Source organism: Coenobita brevimanus, chromosome 74, assembly GCF_032717465.1.
Source record: "Coenobita brevimanus isolate Jiangsu-jjx chromosome 74, ASM3271746v2, whole genome shotgun sequence".
NCBI lineage: Eukaryota > Metazoa > Arthropoda > Malacostraca > Decapoda > Coenobitidae > Coenobita > Coenobita brevimanus.
Window position 1 is genome coordinate 22,618,161 of NC_137027.1, and position 25,914 is coordinate 22,644,074.

General features: G+C 41.6%; 1 long non-coding RNA gene across 1 annotated transcript; it reads right to left on the reverse strand.

The window, feature by feature from the left end:
* Positions 1–3,181: 3,181 nt before the first annotated feature.
* Positions 3,182–14,112, reverse strand: LOC145407756 (uncharacterized). Its single transcript, XR_013898788.1, has 2 exons — positions 14,015–14,112; positions 3,182–5,239 (listed from the first exon to the last, which is right to left on the reverse strand). It is a non-coding gene; the product is annotated as an uncharacterized LOC145407756 (long non-coding RNA).
* Between the last annotated feature and the right edge of the window lie 11,802 nt (positions 14,113–25,914).

Genomic DNA, 25,914 nt, shown 5'->3' on the forward strand with positions numbered 1-25,914 from the left:
GTGTAATACGAGAGAACTAAAAAGAAAATATAATAAACAGGAAAAATCTCATCAGTAAGATCAGCAAAAACTAGCCCCCCCCCCTTCTCTCTCTCTCTCTCTCTCTCAAGACAGGCGGTCTCGTAACAGTTACTCTTTGGCGGATTATTTTACCTACTCCACGTTATTATTCCCTCATATGTTATTTATATCTTTTAAATACTCTCATAATTTGCGTTAATAAGATATAGAAGAAAACCGGGGTGTAATGTGTATATTGCTACGTCCCAACTCTACACTTCCACAGGCTCCAACAGCTGTAATTCAGTACAGGAAGGACGTTGCCCAGTGAATTGTTCTTCCAACAGTCAGCCTTTAGGTGAACAGTACACAGGATCAGCTCAGGCGTCGTAAATAAACACTGGCTTCATTAGTTCACTGTCGTTATTTTCCAAGGAATTACACTAAATGCTTTCCAACTTCACTGTTTTCATAAGCACTGGAGCTATACAAACTTTACTAACTGAAATTATATTTAATGCTTGACACCTCACTATTTTCACAAGTACCGAAAATATACAGTCTTCACTGACACTGCACTACACTCAAACTGAACCAAAACCTAACTGAACACCTCTATTCTCCTCCCCATCCTTATATAACCTACCTTGCTTCTCCAACATACTAGGACGTGCTGGTCCTGTACCTGCCCCTAGCAACAACAGTTACCAGTTTGGAGACATCCAAGACATGCCAGAGTTTTGTTAGATTACATAACACTGTAAATTATTTAGCATACAAACATAAATTATATGACATAATATAACAAACAAGCGCATAAATAAAACATTATAGAGAAAAAGAGCATAAAAATTAATGCATAATTTACGAAACAACTACGCTCACAAACAACAGAGTAGCTGGCAACTCTGACTCGTAACAGTAAAATATCAGGAACATCGAGAAAAGTCCAGACTTCCTAACTAGGAAATCCCGCTTCTGAACACTACCCCCTCCCTAATCTTTTGTTGTCCCAACAAAACTACACAATATATACAAACATAAACTTTTGTCTTAATAAAACATCTAACTAGACACAAAATAATTCTTCAACTTATCATGTCTTCTATTCTGCTTTCGACGATGTTCTTGCTCCTCCTCACAGTCCACCCCTCCAGGAAGGTTTTGGTCCTTTTTGTGATTTACATCGTCTCCTGGGAAACTGTCACAATCCTCTTGCACTTCAGCTGCTTGGTCCTTCTCAACATCCTTGGCTGCAGAATAGCACGATTCCTCAGAGGCATCCCAGCCATACTGTCCTGGCCCATGGTACTGCCACAGACAATTCACAAGACTTCCTGCCTCCCCGAATCCGATATGTTACGTATGATAGGCGGTCCAACACAGTGTAAGGCCTATACCATGGGTTTTGCTGCTTCGGTGACTGTTCTTTCTTTCACTGAGGATTGTGTAACCAAACTTGGTCACCATCCTTGAAGCTCACCTCACTTGCCTTGGCATCATACTTGCATTTTATCACATCTCCTGAAAACTTGAGGGCTCCTCGCACTTGATGATGTACCTCAGCCACCTTGTCCTGAAGGTGCTTTGCATAGCTCGAAGTGTCTGTAGGCAGCTCTTCACCAGGTGAGTTTCCCATTAACAACTCAACAGGTGAACATAACTAGTGGCCCAACATCAGTTTTGCAGGAGTGTAGCCGGTAGGCTCATGGGATGCAGACCGATATGCCACCAGGAAAGCAGGTAATTTCTGGTCCCATTCTGTTTGTCCCTCTACTCACTACTTGGCCAGTTCTTGTCCCAGGGTCCAGTTGACTTTCTCCACCATCCCATCTGACTGCGGTCTTAGTGGGGTCGTCCTGGTCTTCTTGATCCCCAGTAACTTGCAGCACTCACGGAACACAGCAGACTTGAAGTTTCTACCCTGGTCTGAATGTAGCTCTTGTGGCATCCCAAAACGACAGAAAAACTGATCAACCAACACCTGAGCAACAGTCGCAGCCTCTTGATCGGGGATGGCATGGGCTTCCGGCCACTTTGTGAAGTAGTCCATGGAGACACATATATACCAAGTTCCTCTCTCAGTGAGTGGCAAAGGTCCAGCAATGTCCACCACGATTCTTTCCATCGATGTACCCACTTGATGCAGCTGAAGAGGGGCACAACCACGTTTCTTGGGTCCTTTCTTGGCACAACAAACGTCACCGGCCTGACGTCACTCTTCAACATCCTGACGCAATCCAGTCCAGTATAATCTCTGTCGCAGCTGGCTTAGAGTTTTCTCACTCCCAGGTGCCCATTAGTGATTTGGTTATGAGACTCATCCAAGATCTCGGACCTCATCTTCGTCGGAACCACCAGTTGCCATTAATTGCTGAGGCCACAGCTGCCTCCCACTGGCGCTCCAGTATTCCGTTGTTCAAATGAAGAAGGTCCCGCCTCCAGTAGCTCTTGGTTGCAGGGCTTAACCTGCAAACAACTTCCCAGATGGTCGCATTGTACTCCACTGCAACGACTCTAGCACTGGTTGTAAATCTGCATCCTCCATCTGCATGCCTTCAGGTCATCTGCATTTGATGCTGGCCCTGTCACTGCCCTTTCATACTTTTACTGTTCCAGCATGGCATCGACTTCCTCCTTAAGCTGTTGCTGTTCTTCCTTCATTTCGCCCATGAAAGCATCTAGCTGTCCTTGCATCCTCAGTTGTAATTCATTCTGTTCCTCATGTAATGCCTCTTAAAGTTGTTCATATTGTTCTTTTTGTTCTTCACGTTGTGCTTGTACAGTCATTGTTCACTCTGTGCCATCAGTTGTACACTTTGTGCCTGTAATAGTGTTTTTAATTCTTTCTGTCCTTCATTCAGTGTCTGTAGTTGGACACTTCATGCTTGCAATAGCTTCATGATCACAGCCAATAACATCTCGTCTTCCTGCCCAGCTCAGGATCTTGTCTGCACACTCCCTTGCTCCACGTCGAAGATTTGACTCACTGCAGCACTGAATCCACAATCCTGACACCAGTGTTACGTACCAACTCCACACTGCCACAGGCTCCAACAGCTGTAGTTCGGTATAGGAAGGACGTTGCCAGTGATCTGTTCTTCCTACGGTCAGCCTTTAGGTGTACAGTACACAGGATCAGCTCAGGCATTATAAATAAACACTGGCTTCTTAAGTTCATGTCTTTATTTTCCAAGTAATTACACTTAATGCTTTCCAACTTCACTTCACTGTTTTCACAAGCACTGGAGCTATACACTTTACTAACTGCAGTTACACTTAATGCTTGACACCTCACTATTTTCACAAGTACTGGAAATATACAATCTTCACTAATACTGCACTGACACTGCACTACACTCAAACCGAACCAAAAGCTAACTGAACACCTCTATTCTCCTCCCCATCCTTATATAACCTTCCTTGCTTCTCCAACATTCAAGGACGTGCTGGTCCTGTACCTGCCCCAGCAACAACAGTTACCAGTTCGGAGACATCCAAGATGCAAGAGTTTTCTAACATTACATAACACTGTAAATTATTTAGCATACAAGCTTAAATGACAATTTAACAATCACATAAATAAAACATTACTGAGAAAAAGAGCATAAAAATTAATGCATAACTTACGAAACAACTACGCTCACAAACAGTAGACTAACTGGCAACTCTGACTTGTAACGGTAAAATACCAGGAACATCAAGACACGTCCAGACTACCTAACTAGGAAATCCCGCTTCTCAGCAATATTAAATTGCTAAGGAAGAGATGTTACGGAATATCCACAAATAACTTAATTTTTCTTCTCCTCCTTCTCTTCTCATTATCCAGCATCATCACCACCACCACCACTATTACCACCTTCATCATTCTCCACCTCCTCCTCATCATCATCACCATCATCATCTTTCCCTTATGACAGATGAGGAACTATCGCCCTCAGTCAGTCTCTCCCTTTTCCTATGACCTCCAGCCTTTTAAACTCTACAAGACAGCCTGAAAAGAACAAGAGGGCTGTCACTGTCTGGATTTATCTATGTATAATACCAGTCAGTAACACCCACACCAGACCACACCATTACACAGGATATTAACACACCAGTCGATAATACCCACACCACACCACACAAGACAATACCACACCAGTCAGTAATACCCACATCACACCGTCACACACGATAATACCACACCAGTCAGTAATAGCCACACCACACCAAGCCACCACACAGGATAATACCACACCAGTCGATAATATCCACACCACATCACCACCCAGGACAATACCACACCAATCAATAATAGCCACACCACAGCACACCACACCACACCACCACACAGAGTAATACCACACAAGTTAATAATACCCACACCACACCACCACACAGGATAATACCACCATAGTCAGTGACACTCACACCACACCACCACACACGATAATACCACACCAGTCAGTAATACCCGCACCACACCACACCACACAGGATTATGAGACACGGTATTTCACTCTCTGAACAATATATTTGGCACAAGAGAAAGATAGAGGGGGGGGGTTATCTATTTTTTTTTAACTCTTCATGTAATCTATATCACATTCAAGCGATTTTATTAAGCGCAGGAGGGAATTTTGGAACGGGGGGAAGAGGGAGATATAGCCCCCATTAACCCCTTCAAATTGCTAGTCACGAAGCAGTGCTATGGGAGGGATGTAGAACCGTAGCATCGTCTTATTCTGCCACTGAGCTACGTGAAATAAGCTGCAAAAGGACGAAAATCTCGGCCAAGCTAAGGTGAAAGGACCATATTTGTCATTGTTGTTGTTGTTGATGGTTTCTTCTTATTGTTTTTGTTGTTTCTATGTTTTACTTTGTTGTTTTGTAATTGTTGTGGTGGTATTGTTCTTGTTCTTTGTTCTTGTTTATTTGTCATTCTTGTTGTTCTGTTATTGTTGTTTTTGTTGGTGTTCTTGTCGTTCTTGTTGAGGATAATGGAGCCGAGTTCTTGCTTACGACTGCCATACTGCGCGACGACCACTGGGGGCTTCACGACGACCTTTACCGCTACTCACACTGCCGATGGTGGGGTCACCTCGAGTCGTGCTGGTCGTCTTCGTTGTCGATGTGGTCGTGGTGGGTTCCCCGGACGACGTCTTCCTCCTGAACTGACAGGCTTCGAGGCACTGACACGTGCCTTTTGGACCAATGTAACAGCAGGGATGGGTCTCACACCAGAGCGTCTGACCTAGTAAAAATAATAGTAGTAGTGATGATACTAGTAATAGTGATGATGATAATTATAACAGCAGTAGTGATAATGATTATTAGTAATAGTGATAATAATAGAAGTAGTGATATTAATAATAGTAGTTATAATGAGAGTAGTAGTGATAATGATTAAAGTACTAATGACAATAATAACAGTAGTGATCACAATAACGGCAGTGACTGATGTGGGTGAAAGCGAACTTTGAACGTGAGTTGTGGGTGTTTGTGAGTGCATATTGGTCTGGCAGTGAAAGGGATGAAGAAGAGAGAGAGTCTTTCTGGAATGATGATGATGAGTGTCTGCAGAGTTTTGGAGAGAATGTGAATGTGGTAATGAAAGGAGACCTGAATGCTAGAGTGGGGTATGTAGCAGTTGAAAGTGTAGTTGGTTTGCATGGTGTGCCTGGAAGAAATGAAAATGGGGAACGAATGATAGGGATGTGCGTTGAGCGAAAGATGATAAATGGAAATACCTTGTTTGAGAAGAGATACTTATAAGTATACATGGGTGAGACAGGAGGGTGAAATGGTTGTGGATAAAGCATTGATGGACTATGTGGTTTGTGGATAAAGCATTGATGGACTATGTGGTTGTGTCCAGGAATGTAATAGGAGGATTGTTGGATGTGAGTTCTGGGAGGGGAGGGTGGAGGTATGTCTGACCACTACCTGGTGGAGGGAAAGTTAAGAGTAGGTAAGAAATGGGTAAGAACTAGGAGGGTTAGGTGTGGTAGGGAGGTTTTGAAAGTGAGTGAGTTGGATAAAAGAGAGAAAATGATGGAGTATCAGGAGAAATTGAAAGATGAGTGGAACGCAGTGAAAGATCAGGAAAATGGCAGTGTAGAGGAGGAATGGCAGTTGCTTAAGAGTGCTGTGGTGGGGCACGCAGAAGAGGTGTGTAGTGTGAGACGAGTGGATGGTGGTGTAAGAAAAGGAAGTGAATGGTGGTGCGAGGAAGTATGGCTGTGGCTGAGAAGAGACGTGCATATGAAGTGTGGCTGAAGGAAGGATGAGGTGTCATATGAGAGGTATAAGGAAAAGAGGAATAGGGCGAGAAGGGCTTTGCATGATGCTAAAGTGGCAGTAAATGAGAGGTGAGGTACGCGGTTGACTGAGAAGTTTCAACAGAATAAGAAAATGTTTTGGAAGGAGGTGAAAAGGGTGCGAAAGGGAGAGTCTGGAGAGGAGGAACAAGTATAATCAGAGATACAAGGACGTTAATTGAGATGGATGTAGTAAGGAAGAGATGGGCTGATTATTTTGAAAGACTGTCAAATGTAAAGGAGGAAAGGGAGGCTGAGATTGTGTCAAATGGAAGGGTGCAAGGAATAAATGTGTTGGGAGAGTTGAATGATTCTTTTATCACGGAGGAAGTGCAGGAGCCTAAAGGGGATGAAAACAGGGAAAGTTGCAGGTATGGATGAGTGTGCTGTGGAATGTCTGAAAGGTGGTGGAGCGACTATTGTTGACTGGTTAGTAAGATTGTTGACTGTGTGCATTGTGCAAGGAATGGCGCCAGTTGACTGGGCAAGTGCTTGTGTGGTCCCGTTGTATAAAGGTAAGGGTGATAAGAATGAATGTACTACCTTTAGGGGTATAAGTCTGTTTAGTGTTGTAGGTAAGGTTTATGGTAGCGTGTTAATTAAGAGAGTTAGAGAGGATACAGAAGGAGTGATTGGTGATGAGCAGTGTGGCTCTAGGAGAGGGAAGGGATGCGTGGATCAGGTGTTTACTGTGAGACGGGTGTGTGAAAAGTATTTAGCGAAATGTAAGGATGTGTTTTGGGCGTTCATGAATTTAGAGAAAGCGTATGATAGAAATGATAGGAAGGTTTTGTGGACTGTTTTAAGACTATATGGACTTGATGGTAGGTTGCTAGAAGGAGTGAAAAGTTTTTATATAAATAGTAGAACCTGTGTAAGAGTGGGAAATACTGTGAGTGATTGGTTTCCCGTGAGAGTGGGGTTGTGGCAGGGATGTGTAATGTTGCCTTGGTTGTTTAATATTTATATGGATGGTGCTGTAAGGGAGGTGAATGCAAGTGTTAGGCGGAGGTCTGAGTCTGGTGAATGTTGATGGTAGAGAGTGGAACCTGAAGCAGCTTTCTGTTTGCAGATGATACTGAACTATTGGCTGATTCAGAGGAGACATTCAGACAGTTGGTAAAGGAGTTTGGTAGGGTGTGTGAAAGGAGGAAATTGAAAGTAAATGATCATAAGAGAACATGGAATATGGATGTAGCAGAGAGGAAAAGTTTGAATGTAATGGAGATGAGGTGTTTGAGGAGTTTGTGTGGAGTGACGCGTTTGGATCGAGTGAGAAATGAAGTGCGAAGGAGTACTGGAGATGTTCGGGAGATGGCTGATCGAGTTGAGCAGAGGATGTTGTGATGGTCTGGGCATATGGAGAGAATGGGTAATGAGCGACTGGTGAAAAAGATAACTAGATCTGATGTGAGAGATGTAAGGCTGAGAGTAAGACCACGAATATGATGGATGACAGTGTGAAGAGAGTGTTGGATGCGAGAAGGATGTCTGTTGAGCAAGGAAGAGTGGTTGTGACAGAAATGAATGGAGAGAAACTGTGAATGAATGATGACGCAGCCCTGAGGGGATATTCTCCCGCATTTTGTCTGATCAGCTGATAAGGTCATGTGCGGGTAAGGGGATGGGTCTATTATGATGTGGCAGGGGTAAACCAGCTCTGCTGTCGGGCCCTGCTGCGGATGTCACTGATTGCACTGTGCAGTTGACCCTCATGTGGTGTGGTGTGGTGAGGATCTGTCCCTTCTCCCCTTTGGGGCTCAGATGCAAATGAATGTGTTTGAGTGGATGAGTAAATTGGGAGTGTGTCGTCCCGTCTCGGCTACCTGCCTTTCCTTGGGGGAAGCAGCCTAGGTATGTAGATAGAAAGACAATAGTAATAGTATTGATAATAATAATAGTTGTAGTGACGATAATAACAGTAGTAGTGACGATGATAATAGTAGTACTGATAGAAGTAGTGATATAAATAATAATGGTTGTAATGATAATAATAGTAGTAGAGATGATGATCCCCCCTGGGGGTAGGGGGGTTTTCAAGAATACTCCCCCAGTATCCCTGCTTGTCGTAAAAGGCGACTAAAAGGGTTGGCGGAGAGTTAGTGCCCCTCCCCGGAAAACAACTAACTAAAAAAACAAACAAGAAGCCTCGGACAAGGACTGACCAAACGATGACGACCCAGGACCGGACAAAGGACTTGGTAATGAGTACATGGAATGTAAGAGGAGCGAATGATGAGGTGAAAGAGAGAGAGAGATTGTCCAGGTGCTTGAAGGTGCGAAAGTGGATGTATGTGGAATAACTGAAACAAAATGAAGAGGAGAAAGTGTGAGAGAATGAACGTATGGATGGGGTATATATGGATGGGGTATATGTGCAGGAGTAGGTGAGAATGAGAGGGCGAAGGAAGGAGTATGTATAGTTGTGAGTAAAAGATGGAAGAAGAGCATAAGACAGTATGGATCAGTTGGTTCAAGGATTGTGTGGGTAAAGTTGAAAGTTGGAATACAAATGTGGGCGATTGTGTGTGTGTATGCGCCAACGCAAGATCGTGGTAGAAGAGTGAGAGAAGAGTTCTGGACAAATGTAGAAGTGTGCATGGAAAAGTTTGGAAGGAATGAGAGAGTGTTTTTGATTGGTGATATGAATGGTAAAGTTGGGAATGCGAAGGTGGATGGAATAGTTGGTGAGTGGGGTGTACCTGCTGAGATAGATGAGAATGGGAGTGCGTTAGTGGACATTTGTGCTGGGAGGGGGTTGGTGGTAGCCAATACCCTCTTCAGGCATAAAATGATCCACAGGTATACATGGCGAGTGATGAGAAGGGTGGGTGGTGAACTGAATGAAAGGAAGGCAATGATTGATTATGTGTGTGTGGATGAAAGGATTCAAAGATGTGTAATGGATGCAAGAGTTTATAGAGGTTGGGGGAGTGGACTTTCTGACCACTACTTGGTGGTGGCCAGAATCAAGGTCCAATTAGAATGGAGAAATAGAAGAAGGGAAAGACGAGAGGAAGGAGTAGTTGCAAGGAGAGTGGAAAGGTTACAAGATGATGAGAAAAAGGCAGAGTATAAGAGAGAAGTGGAGGAACGATTGTGCAAATATGAATTGGAGCAGATGGGAGACCTGGAAGGTGTGTGTAGCATATTTACAGAAGAAATATGTGCAGCATGTGATGTGGTGTGTGGAAGGAAGAGAAGACGGAGGGGGATGCAAGGAACAGCGTTGTGGACTGAAGAGGTGAAACAGGCTGTGGCACAAAAGAAGAAAGCATACAATGAATGGATGAGAAATAGGGGCGTGGAAGAAGTTGAGAGGCGGAAGAGAGAGTTATATGTAGAAAGAAAGAGAGAGGTGAAAAGATTAGTAAGAGAGAGTAAGAAGAGAGTGGATGAGGAATTTGGTAGGAATTTGAGTGTAAAGTGGAGGGACTGTAAGAAAATGTTCTGGAAAGAGGTGAAAAGAGTAAGACAGGGTGGAAGTGAAGTTAGTAGGGGAGCGAAAGATAAAAATGGTAGATTACTAGTGGAGAAGGGAGAAAAAGTGAGCAGATAGAGAGAACACTTTAAGGAATTGTTGAACGTTGAGGATGGAAGTAATGCGAGTATAAGTGGCTGGGGAATGGCTGGGAGAAGGAGGGAGGTGAGAAGACAGGAAGAAATCAGTAGGATAGAAGTTGTGGAAGCAATGAAGAAAGTTAAATCTGGGAAAGCCCCAGGAATTGATGGAGTGTGTGGTGAAATGCTGAAGCATGGGGGTGAGATAGTAGTAGAGTGGATGTGGAAGATGTGCAGATTAGCCTGGGAGGAAGGTAGAGTCCCGGAGGATTGGAAGTCAGGTATAATTATTCCCTTGTACAAAGGAAAAGGGGAAAAAGAAATGTGTGGTAATCATAGGGGCATTTGTCTTCTAACTATAGTAGGAAAAGTGTATGGTAGGATACTTATTGACAGAGTTAGAGAAAGAACAGAGAAATTAGTTGGAGAAGAACATGGAGGCTTTAGGAAGGGAACAGGTTGTGTAGATCCGATATTCATTCTTAGATCTTTAGTGGAAAAGTTTCTAGAGAAGGGAAAGAAGTTGTATGCGGCTTTCATGGATTTGGAGAAAGCATATGACAGGGTGGATAGACAAGGATTGTGGAAAGTGTTAAGAATATATGGAGTAGATGGGAAGTTGTTGAATGCTGTGAAGAGTATGTACGATGGTGCGAAGGCTGCAGTGCATGTGGATGGTGAACTAAGTGAATTTTTCTCTTTGAAAGTTGGGTTGAAACAGGGATGTGTCATGTCTCCATGGTTGTTCAATCTGTACATGGATGGGGTAATAAAAGAGGTACAAGGTAGGGTAGTGGATGTTGGAGTGGCCCTGGTGAGAGAGGATAGTGTTTGGAAACTCCCTGTACTGTTATTTGCAGATGATACTGTGTTGTTGAGTGAAGACGAAGGGGAGCTGCAAGGCTTGGTGGATGAGTTTGGGAGAGTGTGTAAGAAACGGAATTTGAAGGTGAATGTAGGGAAGAGTAAAGTGATTGTCTTTGAGAGAGGTGAAGTCAGTGAATGTACAGCGAGGTTGGATGGTGAGGAATTGGAAAATGTGAGTACGTTTAAGTACTTGGGTAGTGTGATGAGTAAGGATGGAGGTTTGGAGGGAGAAGTGCTTGAAAGGGTACAGCAGGGAAGAAAGGTTGCTGGTTCTTTGAAAGCAGTGATAAGAAACAGGGAAGTGAGCATGGAAGTGAAAAAGTTACTACATGACAGTATTGTGATACCAACTCTAACGTACGGAAGTGAAGCTTGGACGTTGTTGGAAGGACACAAGTCAAGAGTGAGAGCAGTGGAAATGAGTTATTTAAGAGGAGCCTGTGAAGTCACGTGGAGAGATAGGCTGACGAATGAGGATATAAAGGAACGTTGTGGTGTTGGTGTGGATGTGATAGGGAGCGTTATGAGGAACACACTGAGGTGGTTTGGCCATGTGGAGAGGATGGAGGGTGAAAGACTGACGAAGAGAGTGTATGTGAGTGAGGTGGAGGGGGTAAGAGGGAGGGGGAGGCCGAGGATTAGATGGAGGGATGGGGTGGAGAGGTATATGAGAGAGGGGGGTGTGAGTTGGGAGCAGGGTAGTGAAATGGCGGGGGACAGGGCGACGTGGAGGCGATTTGTTTGTGGCCACCCCAAACGGGATTGAGGCGTCTGGCAATAGATAGATAGATAGATAGAGATGATGATAATAGTAGTGATGATAATATTAATAGTAGTAGCGACAATAATAGTAGTGATAATAATAATGGTAGTAGTGATAACAATAATAGCAGTCATGATAATAGTAATAGTAAAGATAATAATAATAGCAGTAGTGATAGTAATAGTAGTGATAATGATAATAGTAGCAATAATAGTAGTAATGATGATAATAGTAGTATTGATAATAATAATAGTAGTGATGATAATAGTAGCAGTGGTGATAATAATAACAATAGTGATGATAGTAGTAATAATGACAATGATACTAATGATTATAGTAATAACAATATTACTAGTGATAATAATAATGATAATAGTAATAGTAATAATAATAATGATGATAACTGCAACAATGACAAGCATTTACGGAAGACTTATCCCCATCATGCGGTAAAGTATATATAGATATGCACCATTAGTTATGCCAACGGCATAAACTAGGACTCGTACACTATCTTTACCCGTCCCCGCCCCGGAGGGGCTCGGAGATTGGTAGGCTATTGTTTTTACAATGTGTGTCTGTTTATTTGTTTGACTGTCTGTCTGTCTGTTAACAACTTTACTTGAAAAACTGGTGGTGCAATTTTGACTAAAAGTACATGGATGATGAGCTACGACCTTCTGAACACCTGATTAAATTTTGGGCCAAAATGGGCCCAAAAAATGTAAAAAAAAAAAATAATAATAATAAATAGTTTTCTCGACATAACTCTTTTCAAACTCGTCACATCGACGTGCAAACAAATCCTAAAGGTGCATCTTTCAAATTTTCATCCTATAACACGCTTCATTACATCAGAGGATCACACCTAGTTAGCGGTAGGAGGGTCAGTGTCAGGTTCGGTTGGGCCCAAAATTCAAATGCGCTACAAAAAACGTCAATTTTCACCCGCTTTACTCCAAATTTTATGTGACATCTTTGATTTGATATACGGTTGTGTTTATACGTCAGAACTAAAATGACTGCCTGGCACGAGTTTGCTGTGCTTGGGCACCGCTTCTTGTTCTTTAAGACGTTAAGATGATCCAGCAAGTACTTTCCAAGATACAGCAATTTACAGATTAGTTTCCTTGTATGGATATAGCTCGTAATACTTGCAATGTGGCAATTTCATATAGAAGGACATAAACCAGGGCTTATATATACTCTATCTTTCTGTAAGATATGAAGAGAATTTAGCAAGAAGTTTCCAAAATATAACACTAGAAAGCGCTCAGAGACCGCATACCTCCGCCATTACCATTGCCATTAAAAAGGATCCGGATCCGCCCCCATATTTAATCAGCTCGTTTTTGGTTCATGGCCTATCTTTCTAAAAAATTTCATTGAAATTCATTGTGAACTTTTGGCGATATTGTGCGGGATACTCCGGATCCGGATCCGCCCCAAAATGTAATTATTCTTCCTTGCCCCACGGCCAACCTTTCCACAAAATTTCATCAAAATCCGCTCATAAGTTTTTGAGTAATCCTGCTAACAGACAGGCAGACAGACAGACAAACCAACCAACCAACACGGGGTAAAACATAACCTCCTTGGCGGAGGTAACAAGACAGATTTTTCCTTATATGGTCATAGCTCGTGAAGTACAGACAATATGGCAATTTTACCTATACGGGCATCAACTACGACACATACTCTATCTTTCTGTGTGATAGGAAGCCAATCCACCTGGTAGTTTACGAGGTACAGGCCCGGACGGAAAGACGGACGGACAGGGGCGATTACTATATCCCCACCATATGGAATAATGGCAAGGATCATAATAATAATAATAATAATAATAATAGTAGTAGTAGTAGTAGTAGTCGTAATGATACTACTACTACTACTACTACTGCTACTACTAGTACTACTACTACTGCTGCTGCTTGTACCAATAATAATAATGTGAAAAATACAGAGAAACAATCAATTGTAAAAAGAAAAATAAAACTGTGAAAAACATGGAAATAAATAGTGTGTGTGTGTGTGTGTGTGTGTGTGTGTGTGTGTGTGTGTGTGTGTGTGTGTGTGTGTGTGTGTGTGTGTAAATTCATGAAAACAAGCAACACTATACATAGCGTAAATTATTGTTTTTAGTGGCATAGTAGACTTTGTAACAGCTTTTTAGTGATGAATTATTATTATTTTTATTATTATTATTATTATTATTATTATTATTATTTTTGCATAAAATATTTCTGCACTACTGAGCGTTATTTATATTGTTTAATATTGAAAGTTTGCACTAATGGAAAAGCATATCAATGCGCAATGATAAAAATAAACCGTTGAGGAAAATGTGCAACGAAATCTCTGATCAAAATTCCATATCAACATACGGTACTTTGCAGCTATAAGACACGACAGGACATCGACGTGCAGACAGAACAAAATCGCAAGTGAAGAGTTATAATGAAATTTCAAAAGGCACTTAACATTACGAATCTCAAAAAAAATTCATAAAACACCGTACCTGAACACAAAGCAGGAAGAACAGCCAGTAAAATGCAGAGCAGAGCGAAAGGAGCCATGGCGTTCAACCACTTGTGTCAAGACTCCACACTGAATTCCCAGATCCCACAGAACCCAGTAACCCACACCCACCACACTTGTGGCGGCTGGCCTAGCAGCCACAGGTGTGGTAAGGGGGCGGAGCTTGTGACGTCATAATAGCTAGCCAATCAGGACACAGATGGGACTGTTATGTACTGCTATATAGAAAATTATTGTTATTATTTATTCGGTGTTAATAAAAGTATCAGAAATAAAACGAAAATTCCTCTCCATTATTTATTTTTACGAAGTGTTTAGTCTACTAATAAACCTTAACAAGTCTCTAGGGAAAAGTCATTTTCAAAATGTGTTACTACAGAGCTCAATGGAGGTGAAGACACCTCTCTTTATACACACCGAAAAATTACCCCCTTATATTGAAAATTGTGTATATTATGAAGAGGCAGCAGTTTGTGCCCCACTTGGACCCTATTGACGTATGAGAAGAAAAGTGTGTGTGTGTGTGTGTGTGTGTGTGTGTGTGTGTGTGTGTGTGTGTGTGTGTGTGTGTTGCCAGGTGAGAGAGAGAGAGAGAGATGGGAGGAAAAATAAACATTATTCCTCCACATCCTTCTCCCGTTAAATCCCTCCCCTCCCCCTCCATTGCAGCTCTCTCTCCAAGGTAAGTGAAAAGAATAGATAGATGATGATAGTGGAGGTAGAGAGCAATCATAATCTGTTTTTTTCCTCTTCTTCCTCCTCAATATCATCGTCATCCTCATCGTCATCATCATCACAACCATTATCATCACCACCACAACCATTATCATTTTCATCACCATCCTCCTCCTCATCATCATTTTCATCATCATCACAGCTACATCTTCCACAGGGACGAATTCTGTATTGGACCCGCCAGCCAGCCTGACCCAACAGACGGCACACCCGTCCCGCCCACCCCCCCAGCCACCAGAACTAGACCTGCCCCCACCATGAGACGGTTCAGGATCACGGTATTGACACTCCTAGGCTCCAGAGGGAACGAAATGGAGGCAGCTGGAACAAAAATGGCGTCAGCGGGAACACAAGACCTAGAGCTGTTCCGAACTTGAAATTACTACTACTACTACTACTACTACTACTACTACAACTACTACTACGACTGTTACTGCTGCTACCACTACTACTACTACTACTACCACTCCTACTACTACTACCACCATTTTACAGTACGAATTGAATGAAGAAAGTCGTAACACTGCAAAATAAACGATAATGAAGTGTGTCAATTGTGAGGAGAGTAAGTGTTGGTGGAATTCAGAGACAAGCACATAACTCCACACACACTTTGTTTGTTACGATAGATAGATGGATATGTAGGTGGATGGATAGATAGATGGATGGATGAGTAGATGGATAGATACTTGTAGATATGTAGGTGGATGGATGGATGGACGGATAGATACGCAGATGAACTGATAAATATAGATAGATAGATAAATATAAAAATGGATGGATGGATATATATATTTTGGATTTGGCTCATTTGTTTTGTTTTTGTTTGTTCCTATTTTTTTGCTTGGAAGGAATGGTTTGCTGGCTCCCGGCCTTTGGTTCCTTCTTCCTTGCATAACAAAAAGATATTTAGAAGTAAAGCTTTACTGAAAAACAAAAATAAAATTGAGAGTATATTCGTAGATAGATAGATGGATAGATAAATGTAAAGATGGAGGGATGAACAGATAGACTGATAGACATATATATAATTTGAGAGATATATAGACGGACAAATAATTTGACAGATAGATAAAGGTAGAAAGAATGAAAAAGATACATACATAGGTATCAAGATAGATACATCGATATATACAGATAGGTAGATGAAGAGATTGACAGACAGAAAGATATAAAAAGACACAGATAGATAAACAGATAGATAAACAGACTGACAAATAAACAGATAGACAAACAGACAGATAGATAAACATTATATCCATTTACCGCCTTTACTAATAACCAAAATAATAACAATAAAAAAAACTATGATTAGCAAATAATTATAAATATTTAAAAATAAGGAAATTTATGGATTTCAGTTTAAACTTCTTTTCGAAATTCAGTTTGATTACCATTTTGGCCAGGTGTTTCCGGGTAACACCGGTGGCTCCTTGACACCTCTTCCTAGGCGATTGACTTTGCATATTTCACCACTATTTTTCCTTGTACTATATATATATCGTTTTCATATCTATATGGTTTGCATCAGGAATATGGAAAAGAGGATATGGATGTGAAATATCGGGAACAATTCGCCACTGGAGGGGTGTTGCGAGTTTTGAAGGCCACTGGATGGAAGTGTGTGTGCGCACGGTCGAGTAAACAACATATGGGGAGAGCTCTGCAGTTCATTTAAATTTCCTGCTGAATTACGAATCCCCGGGCAGCCCCAGACCAGCTAGTGCTGCATGAAGACCGTAAGAACACTGTGGTAGAGTTTTGGTTATTGAAGGGTGTTTACAGTAGTTATAATTAGCCCGTGAAAATCTGGACCCCTGAGCTACCCCCTTTCCTCGATCCGTCTTCCCCGTCCCGCGCATGCGCACAAGAAGTACGTGACGTATTGTGTGACGTCATAGCCAAGTGGAATGTCAGTCTGGCCAGCCACGCCCACCTCTTTACTCGTAACCATAAATATAGGTGGGTAATTATAGCCAGCTGATACCAATTTTATGGTAAGAAATGAGCTCCCAGGATATGTCTTTGAGTGATTTATGGCAAATGGAGAAACACCAGTTAACAAGACTGAATAAAGATGTATTGGTGAACTGCATCCTCGCATCAAAAAACGGGTTAGAGGAACCAAATCGTCAGCTACGGCAGAAATTAGATGAGATCACGAGAGAACTGGCAGATCTCAAGAGTAAAATAACATCACCAGAGAGTGTTTTCAATAAAAAATTGTCACATATGCAAGAGCAAATTGATAAGCAAGCTCAGATCATTGCCAGACAGCAGAGCTTCCTGGAGTCCATCGACAGGAGAGAAAGGGAAACAAGGCTGGTCGTCCTGGGTGTCCCTGATGAGGGCGAGAGCTTAGCTGGAGAAACGACGGACGAGGGGAAACTTAGCAATATCTGGAGTGAACTGGGCGAACCCCTGAACATCGAGTCCTGTCGGAGGTTGGGACGAGGTGAACCAGGGGGACGTAAGAGGCCCATCCTGGTGACCTTGGCTTCAAAGCAGGTGCGGGATAAAATTCTTGGGAAGACCAGGAGGCTAAAGGAGACTGGCGCGCCGTATGACCGTGTGTTTGTGAAGAAAGACGTACATCCTTCTGTACGGAACGAATGGATGCGGCTGCGGGATGTTGAGGGGGCAGAGAGGACTAAACCAGAGAACGTCGGCTGCACGATCAGGCTGGACACGAAGGAGAGGAAACTTTATCGTGATGAGGTGGTCATCGACAGCTGGCGGCCGGCTCCTTTCTAGGTGGACTACAAAGGAGAACTGTTGCAATCATGTCGTGGAACATCAATGGGGTTCGTACAAAGTTAGAAAAGCCCAGTGTACAGGCATTGTTAATGAATTTCGATGTGATAGGGTTGAATGAAGTGAAAACTAGTGATCGTATCGCTCTACCTGGCTATGTTTGTTATAGAGACACTGTGAGGTCAGACGGACATAGAGGGGGCACAGTGGTACTGGTAAAGCGTTGTTTACAGTCATCTGTGATGGATGTAAAGTGTAAAATGAAAGACCAAATTTGGCTCAGATTGTCCCTATTGAGCACTGTGCTCTTGGGGTTTGTGTATGTACCGCCTACAGATTCGCAGTACTTTAATCCTAACAGTTTCAGTTATATACAAGAGAAAATCATATTTGGAAAAGAGCAAAATTGTGATGTTCTACTAATGGGAGACTTGAACACACGTTTTGGTACTGGTGTTCAAAGTATTATAGTGAATTTACTTGTCTCTGGATCTGATTATTTCACCTACCCTGAGATTCCTGATCAAATTAATTTGCCTAATGAGAATGCAAATACTATGACTACTGTATGTGTAGAACAAAATTTAGTGGTGATAAATAACTTGAAATATGGTGAAAAACAATATAAGAGCAATCTGACGTTTAGGAAACGTAATGAATGGATTTCCGAAGTAGATGTGTGTATTGCTTCTACCAAAATTTTAAATTGCATTCAAAGTTTCACTGTGAATAATGATCTTGATCTTCCATCGGATCACGCCCCAATAGCAGTTGCTCTGTCCCCTCCTATGATGGATAGGGTGTGTCTTGGTGTGCGGGCGGGTTCGCTTGGTGATCATGCAGTTTTGTATTCAGGTTGTAAGAAGAAGAAATCTCGGTTAAAACGTCCTATAAAGTTTTGTGATGTTCACATCGAAAACTTTATTGGGGAACTTTCTCGATTCGATATTCCCCAGTTTGATCCTGACATTGATACTAATGTGAGCCAAATGGCGGACATTTTGTACAGGTGTGCTAGTGCCAGTCGGTGTGCTCGGGTGACTGTGCCAGAGGATGTCACAGTGAGCAGGTGGGAGAGGCTCTTAAATGATATGGATGACAGGCGTATGTGGAAAGCTATAGACTGGCGTGGGGAGTATAGAGATGATAGTAATGATTCTGACGGTAATAAAAAACTCACAGATGAGGATTTCAAAGCTTTTTTTGAGGAGGTATATAACCCACATGATGCTGAACCTATAGTACCTACTGAGTTTGATACAAATGTAACCATACCAGTTCTTGATGATGACATAGAATTTGATGAGGTTGTGCGAGAAATACATAGATTAAATCAAGATAAAGCGTGTGGGCCCGATGGGATAAGCCCAGGAATTAAAAAGTTTTTTACCAGACCTATGGATACACTTTATATTAGCGTTGTTTAATGTAGTCTTTTCCTCTGGCTCTTATCCCACATCCTGGCATTTGGCCCGTATGGTCACGATATTTAAGAAAGGTAACAGATCATTACCCAAGAATTACCATGGTATAAATATAATAACTTGTTTGGCAAAGCTGTACGACATGGTGCTATCAACTCGGTTAATTATGTGGTTTGTTCCGTGTCGGGAGCAGGCAGGGAGTCAGGAGGGCCGAGGCTGCATTGAACATGTTGTGGCACTTAGACTGTTAATTGATTTGGCCCACAGGAGAAAGCATAAGTTATTTGTTTGCTTTGTCGATTTTTCAATGGCATACGAGCGGGTCCCTCGCGCCAAATTGTTTCGCATGTTACGTGAGTTGGGGTGCGGGTCGCGAATGTTAGCGGCGTTGGTGGCGATATACGGGGTTACTTTGAACATTATTGGGACAGCCATTGTAACATCCAGGATCGGCGTCAGGCAGGGGTCCCCAACTTCTTGTTTATTATTTATCAATTTTGTAAACAGCATGATTAAGTTGATAAAGTCCAATTGTGGGCCAGATGGTTTTTTACAGTGGCTTCATCTCCTTGTCCTTATGGACGATACTGTTCTTCTCTCGACAACGAGACGCGGGATGGAACATAAACTTATATTTCTGAATCAGTTCTGTGTAAATAATGGCATGGTTGTGAATAATATTAAGACCAAGTTCTTTGCAATCTATGCGTCAGTGGGCGATCGTGAGCCATTCTGCGTTGGTGATATGGTCGTGCAGTGGTGTGACAGGTATGTGTATCTGGGCAGCCTGTTCTCAAGCGACGGGACCCTGTCGTCCGCCATTACCGCCCACGCACAAGCAAAAATGTGTCACATTCTGAAATTTGTGTCATTTTTGGAAAAGAATATAGACATACCATTTTATGATAAAAAGAAAATGTTTGAAGCAGCCTTAATGTCAACCATCCTATATGGCTGTGAGTCCTGGTTCAATGGGAACTTGAGGCCAATGGAAAAATTGTATAAGTGGGGTATTAAACAGCTGCTGGGAGCTCGTATGACGGCGTGCACAGAAGTTTGTTACGTGGAACTCGGGTGCACGCCACTGAAATCTTTAGTACTAGCAAGGCAGAGGAAGCTTTTCCAGCGACTGTGGGGGGAGAGGCGCGGTATACCCGATGACCCGTGGGTGCACGCCGTCAGACTAACCATGGCGGTTAACACACCAACAAGTAAACACATTAAGAGTTTAATTAATAATTCTGTTGATGATGTTAAAGTCGGCATTGAATCTTTAAAGCAATCAATTTCTAACTCTACATCTTCTAGAAGGCTAATTTATAATGCGTTGAACCCTACCTTAACAGTTCACGAGATCTATAAATGTCGTGATAAAACTAGGGAGGTACACAAAGTGGCATTTAGTCGGCTGCGGGTAATCAGTCATAATCTGGCGATTGAGACGGGCCGTTGGAATCGGCGTGGACGGGGATGTCTCCCGGTAGCAGAGCGGCTCTGTGCATGTGGTGCTGTGCAAACAGGGTTGCATGTACTGGAGGTGTGCCCACTGACTCAGCACATACGTACAAGATATAACTTTACATCCTGGAGTCAAATCATTGGTGACGATGCTCAGTTTCCTATTGAGGAGATAGTGTATAAGGTCCTTTCCTGTTTTGGCTAGTGTGTACTATAATGTTTATCATAACCTATGTTATTTAAAGTGAATTTAATTCATTTTGTATGCTCTTATTCTAACCATGATATATCATTGAGATTTTTTTTTTTTTTTCCCGTAAAAAAGGTGATTGGTCATATTGTAGTTAAGTTACTAATCACAAGTGTAATGATTTCCATCTTTCATTAAGGCTATATAGATGCACTGATCAACCCTTTAATACTTCGCTTGTTTTGTGGACCATAATTGTTTGCTAATAACTGATGTATTGTTTATCATGCTAAGGTTTATTGTTGCTTGAAATCCTGTATGTGTAACTAGATATTGTGGTCAATAAATACTTACTTACTTACTTACTGTAAGGTACTTTTGCGCGCGCGCGCGCGTGTGTGTGTGTGTGTGTGTGTGTGTGTGTGTGTGTGTGTGTGTGTGTGTGTGTGTGTGTGTGTGTGTGTGTGTGTGTGTGTGTGTGTGATAGTGTGTTGTGTGTAGATTTCAGGGGTGTTATGAACGTGTGTGAGTGTGTGTGTGTGTGTTAATATGATGGTGTGTTGTGTGTAGATTTCAGAGGTGTTATGAACGTGTGTGTGTGTGTGTGTGAGTGTGTACACACACACACACACACACACACACAAAGCACTACCAAAACCAAGCCCACCTTGAAACACCCACACTCTAACTGCATCTCATATACATCCAGTGTTTTCTGTGTGTTTGTTTTTGTTTGTGGGCGTACGAGGCGTGCATACATGCGTGTGTGGTAGTGATGTGTGCAGTTATGGTAGTTTAGGAAAGAATAACTGAAAAATCTGCCCCATAGTTGACTGGGTGTGTACATGAACATCTGAGAGTTCTGGTTAACTCTCGCATTAAGTGACGTGTGTGTGTGTGTGTGTGTGTGTGTGTGTGTGTGTGTGTGTGTGTGTGTGTGTGTGTGTGTGTGTGTGTATCGATGGATGGATAGATAGATAGACAGAGATACAGAGAGAGAGAGAGAGAGAAAAAAAATACTTTTAAAAACCTATTTAATCACGTTTCTCCGTCCGCACCATGCCAGCATCGGGCACTTTGTCTTATGTCGTCAGCATGACTAATAGTAAATATATAAAGATGCTATTTGGCTCTCTATCATCTTATTGTTTTTTCTTGGAGGGAACAACATGCTGGCTTCTTCCCTTTGGCTCCTTCTTCCCTGCATAAAAAAAAAAGTAAATCCAAAACCCCAACTAGCTAAAACCAAATCTTCCTCCCAGTTAAATCGCTCGAAGAAATATGTCAAGATTCACGCAGAATAGACCTTAGTAGGTTATCAATATCTACCCTGCATCATTTATTTCCTACCCCCACTGCCACACCGCCCACACCAGCAGACTGAGCAATCCCAGCAAGACGCAAAAACGACCATGGTACCCTTTAACGAAGCGCTAATTACGGACTATCCTGTATATATAAAATTGCTCGTTAATTACCTGTATCAAATTGCATACTGACCGCTAATTATCGCAAGATATATTTACCTGTAATAGCCAGTCCATTTTATTTAATCAAGGTGGGTTAATTAAGGGTGTGTATCAGGTGTAATGACCCCTGTTGGATCTTGTTAGCCCAGTTAAGAGACGAACCTACTGTAATTAACCCCTTCAGGCAGGGGGGGTAATTAGGAGTTTTGGCGCAGTATTTAACATTCTCTCTCTCTCTCTCTCTCTCTCTCTCTCTCTCTCTCTCTCTCTCTCTCTCTCTCTCTTCATTTTCTCGGCTTGCTGTCTGTTCATATCAGGACTCTAAAATATCATACTACAATACATAACAGCTAGTAACGTACATATGTAATCTAGAGATTAGCTGAAACCCATGCCTGGGCGAGATGGTTGGAGGAAATGGCGTTTGCATTCTCAGTTAGGAATTTCAAAACACTACAATGTGACCCTTGACCAGAAAGTCCCAAGGATCGAGAAGGTTCCACACATCCCTGCCTTACACAGGACATAACCACTCGTATACAGGAGAATTGGGAGAGACGGAGTTAGAAAAGCACAGAAGGAATTAGGAGAGAGAAGGCAGCAGAACGGGGTCTAGGAGAGAGAGAGAGAGATAGAGAGAGAGAGGCACGGTGGGAAAGGTGGGAAGGAACACGAGAAGTTAGCCAGCATGAACCGCTCTCACCTCAAGACGCTCTTGTGAAACATACTCAGTATTAATCTTGAGTTATTCCCTTTAAAGAAAATAAAATACAGTCAAACCCCAGACTCATCTTTGTCTTTCTCCTGCCATAGACGACAAGTACAACGAACATTTTATCCTTTAGTTAAATCCCTACATATCAACTCTACTACAAGGGCTTGGCTACAGCTGCGATATATTATATCTACGAGTATGATATTCACTGGACAAGAAGGGACTCTTACTGAAGGGTCAAAGGTCTCACACACACACACACACACACACACACACACACACACACACACACACACACACACACATACCTCTGTACATACATACGTTCATTCTTCTCCATTATACATGCTTACACAAGGCACGGACACACACACACTCACACACACACACACACATACCTCCGTACATACATACTTTCATTCTCCTCCATAATACATTCCAACACAAGGCACGTACATCACACACACACACACACACACACACACACACACACACACACACACACACACACACACACACACACATCTCCGCACATACATACTTTCATTCTTCCCCTTTATACATGCTTACACATGGCACGTACATCACACACACACACACACACACACACACACACACACACACACACACACACACACACACACACACACACACACACACACACACACACACACACACACATATACATACACTCACACTATCCTCTCTCTCTCTCTCGACTTGACACGCACAAAAATATGCAGTTATTACCACTTATTCACCTCGGAGAGAGAGAGAGAGAGAGAGAGAGAGAGAGAGAGAGAGAGAGAGAGAGACTTCCAGGACGTGAGATAGCGATTGTATTTTTTTCACCGTCAGTCGATTTTCTCTGTCTCACTATCTCACTTTCTTATCTCACTTTCTCACATTTCTCTTTCCTACTTTCTCATGTCCTGGGCTCGTATTCTTGGCGTGTAAGGAATCTCCCTAACACCTCTTCCTTTGCGATTTATTTTTGGATACATCTGATTAATATATATCCTTTTGTACGTTACTTATGCAGAGCATGGCGATATCTTCCTGGCTTTGTGTAAGACACAAGAGGACAGTAAGGTGTAGTAAGCCAAATAAGTCGCTTAGGAGAAGGTGTTAGAGACGTAGTGAATTAGAGTATCAATTACTGAATTTTTTTTTTTAATACTATAAATACTACGATAAAAATATCAGTATGTGATACAATCAGTATGTTGCAATATATATATATATATATATATATATATATATATATATATATATATATATATATATATATATATATATATATATATATATATATATATATATATATAAAAGACAATAATAATAATAATAACAATAATAATAATAACGAAAAAGGCATGGAAACTGAAATGGGATCTAATTAATTGGTATATTACACAATATGTATTTCAGTCAACTAATAATAATAATAATGATAATAATAATAATAATAATAACAATTATTATTATTATTATTATTATTGTAAATGGTATGACTGGTTTATTACCTAACTATAATAATAGATGCATTATATTAACAATAAATTAGAAACTGTGTATGATATATTAGACATTATCTACAGTAATCCATCCATCCATCCATTATCAAATCCTACATTGCCCCATGAGGAGCGTAGAAGTCCGGGGCTAGGCAAATTGGTCTTGACATTTAAGATGAGAGTGACCAGCCGAACTCAACCATGAGTGGCATTACGTAAGCAATAAACCCCAATCATCCCTTGGATATAAACCTTCACCGGCTCAATCCGATTGGAGAGCCGTAATTATCCGCTAAACCACCAGGCGCCAAAATTTGGCCATACAGTTACCACCCAGCGTAGTAAATGGTTTCCTGGTGTACAGGAAACCATTAGGCTTGTCACTCAGTGTAGTCACCCACAGGCAGAAGGAAAGGAAAGAACGAAGGAAAGAAAGATGGAAGAGAGAGCGTAAAGTCACCCGGAAGCAGAAGGACGAGGAAAGAATGAAGGAATGAGAAACTGAAGAGGATGAATGGAAGGAAGAATGGAGAAGAGGAATGGGCAGACACCTGAGAGCAGCACTACATCGAGTGAGTGGATGGTGATCGCCCCTACCTACCATATTCTACAATAATAATAATAATAATAATAATAATAATAATAATAATAATAATAATAAAAATGATAGTAATAATAATAATGATAGTTAAAAAAAAAACTTACTGGAATATTTTTGGTTGTCATTATTATTACTACTACTACTGTTACTACTACTACTACTACTATTATTATTATTATTATTATTATTATTATTATCATTATTATTATTATTACCAATATTGCTCGTCGTCTTTCAAGGTATATATAACACGAGATAAAGAGTCACTCAATATTTCACCTCCTCTGTTCCATGCTTTTGTGTCTCTCTGTTACATGTACACTTTCCATGACTGTCTGAACTTAAAACACACACACACACACATACACACACACACACACACACACACACACACACACACACACACACACACACACACACACACACACACACACACACACACACACATTCTCTTTTCTCTTTCTCTTCACCAATAATCCTCGCCCATCCTCTCTCTCTCTCTCTCTCTCCAGTTTAGCACTCTGAAACACTCAACGGTAATTTATGAAACGAACATTACTGCATAATATATTCCTTTCACTATTTGTTTATTTTTAATTATTTTTCGTATTTATAGCACCGTAAGTCCATTGTGTAACCCTTTCATTACGATGACGTGTTCGATTTTTTTTGTTTTGATGATGATGATGATGATGATGACGATGATGATGATGATGATGGTGATGGCTTTCTTATTCTTCCTTCTCGTTCTTTCCTTCACTGTTTTTTTCTTCTTCCTCCCCCACCTCTTCCTTCTTCTTCTTCTTCTTCTTCTTCCTCCTCCTCCTCCTCCTCCTCCTCCTCCTCTTCCTTCTTCTTCTTTTTCTTCTTCTTCTTCTCCGTCATCTTCATTTCCCTCTTTCTCCTCCTCTTCCTTTTTCTTCTTCTTCTTCTTCCCTCTTCTTCTCCTTTCTCCTCTTCCTCTTCCTTCTTCTTCTTCTTCTTCGTCATCATATTCTCCCTCTTTCTTCTCTTCCT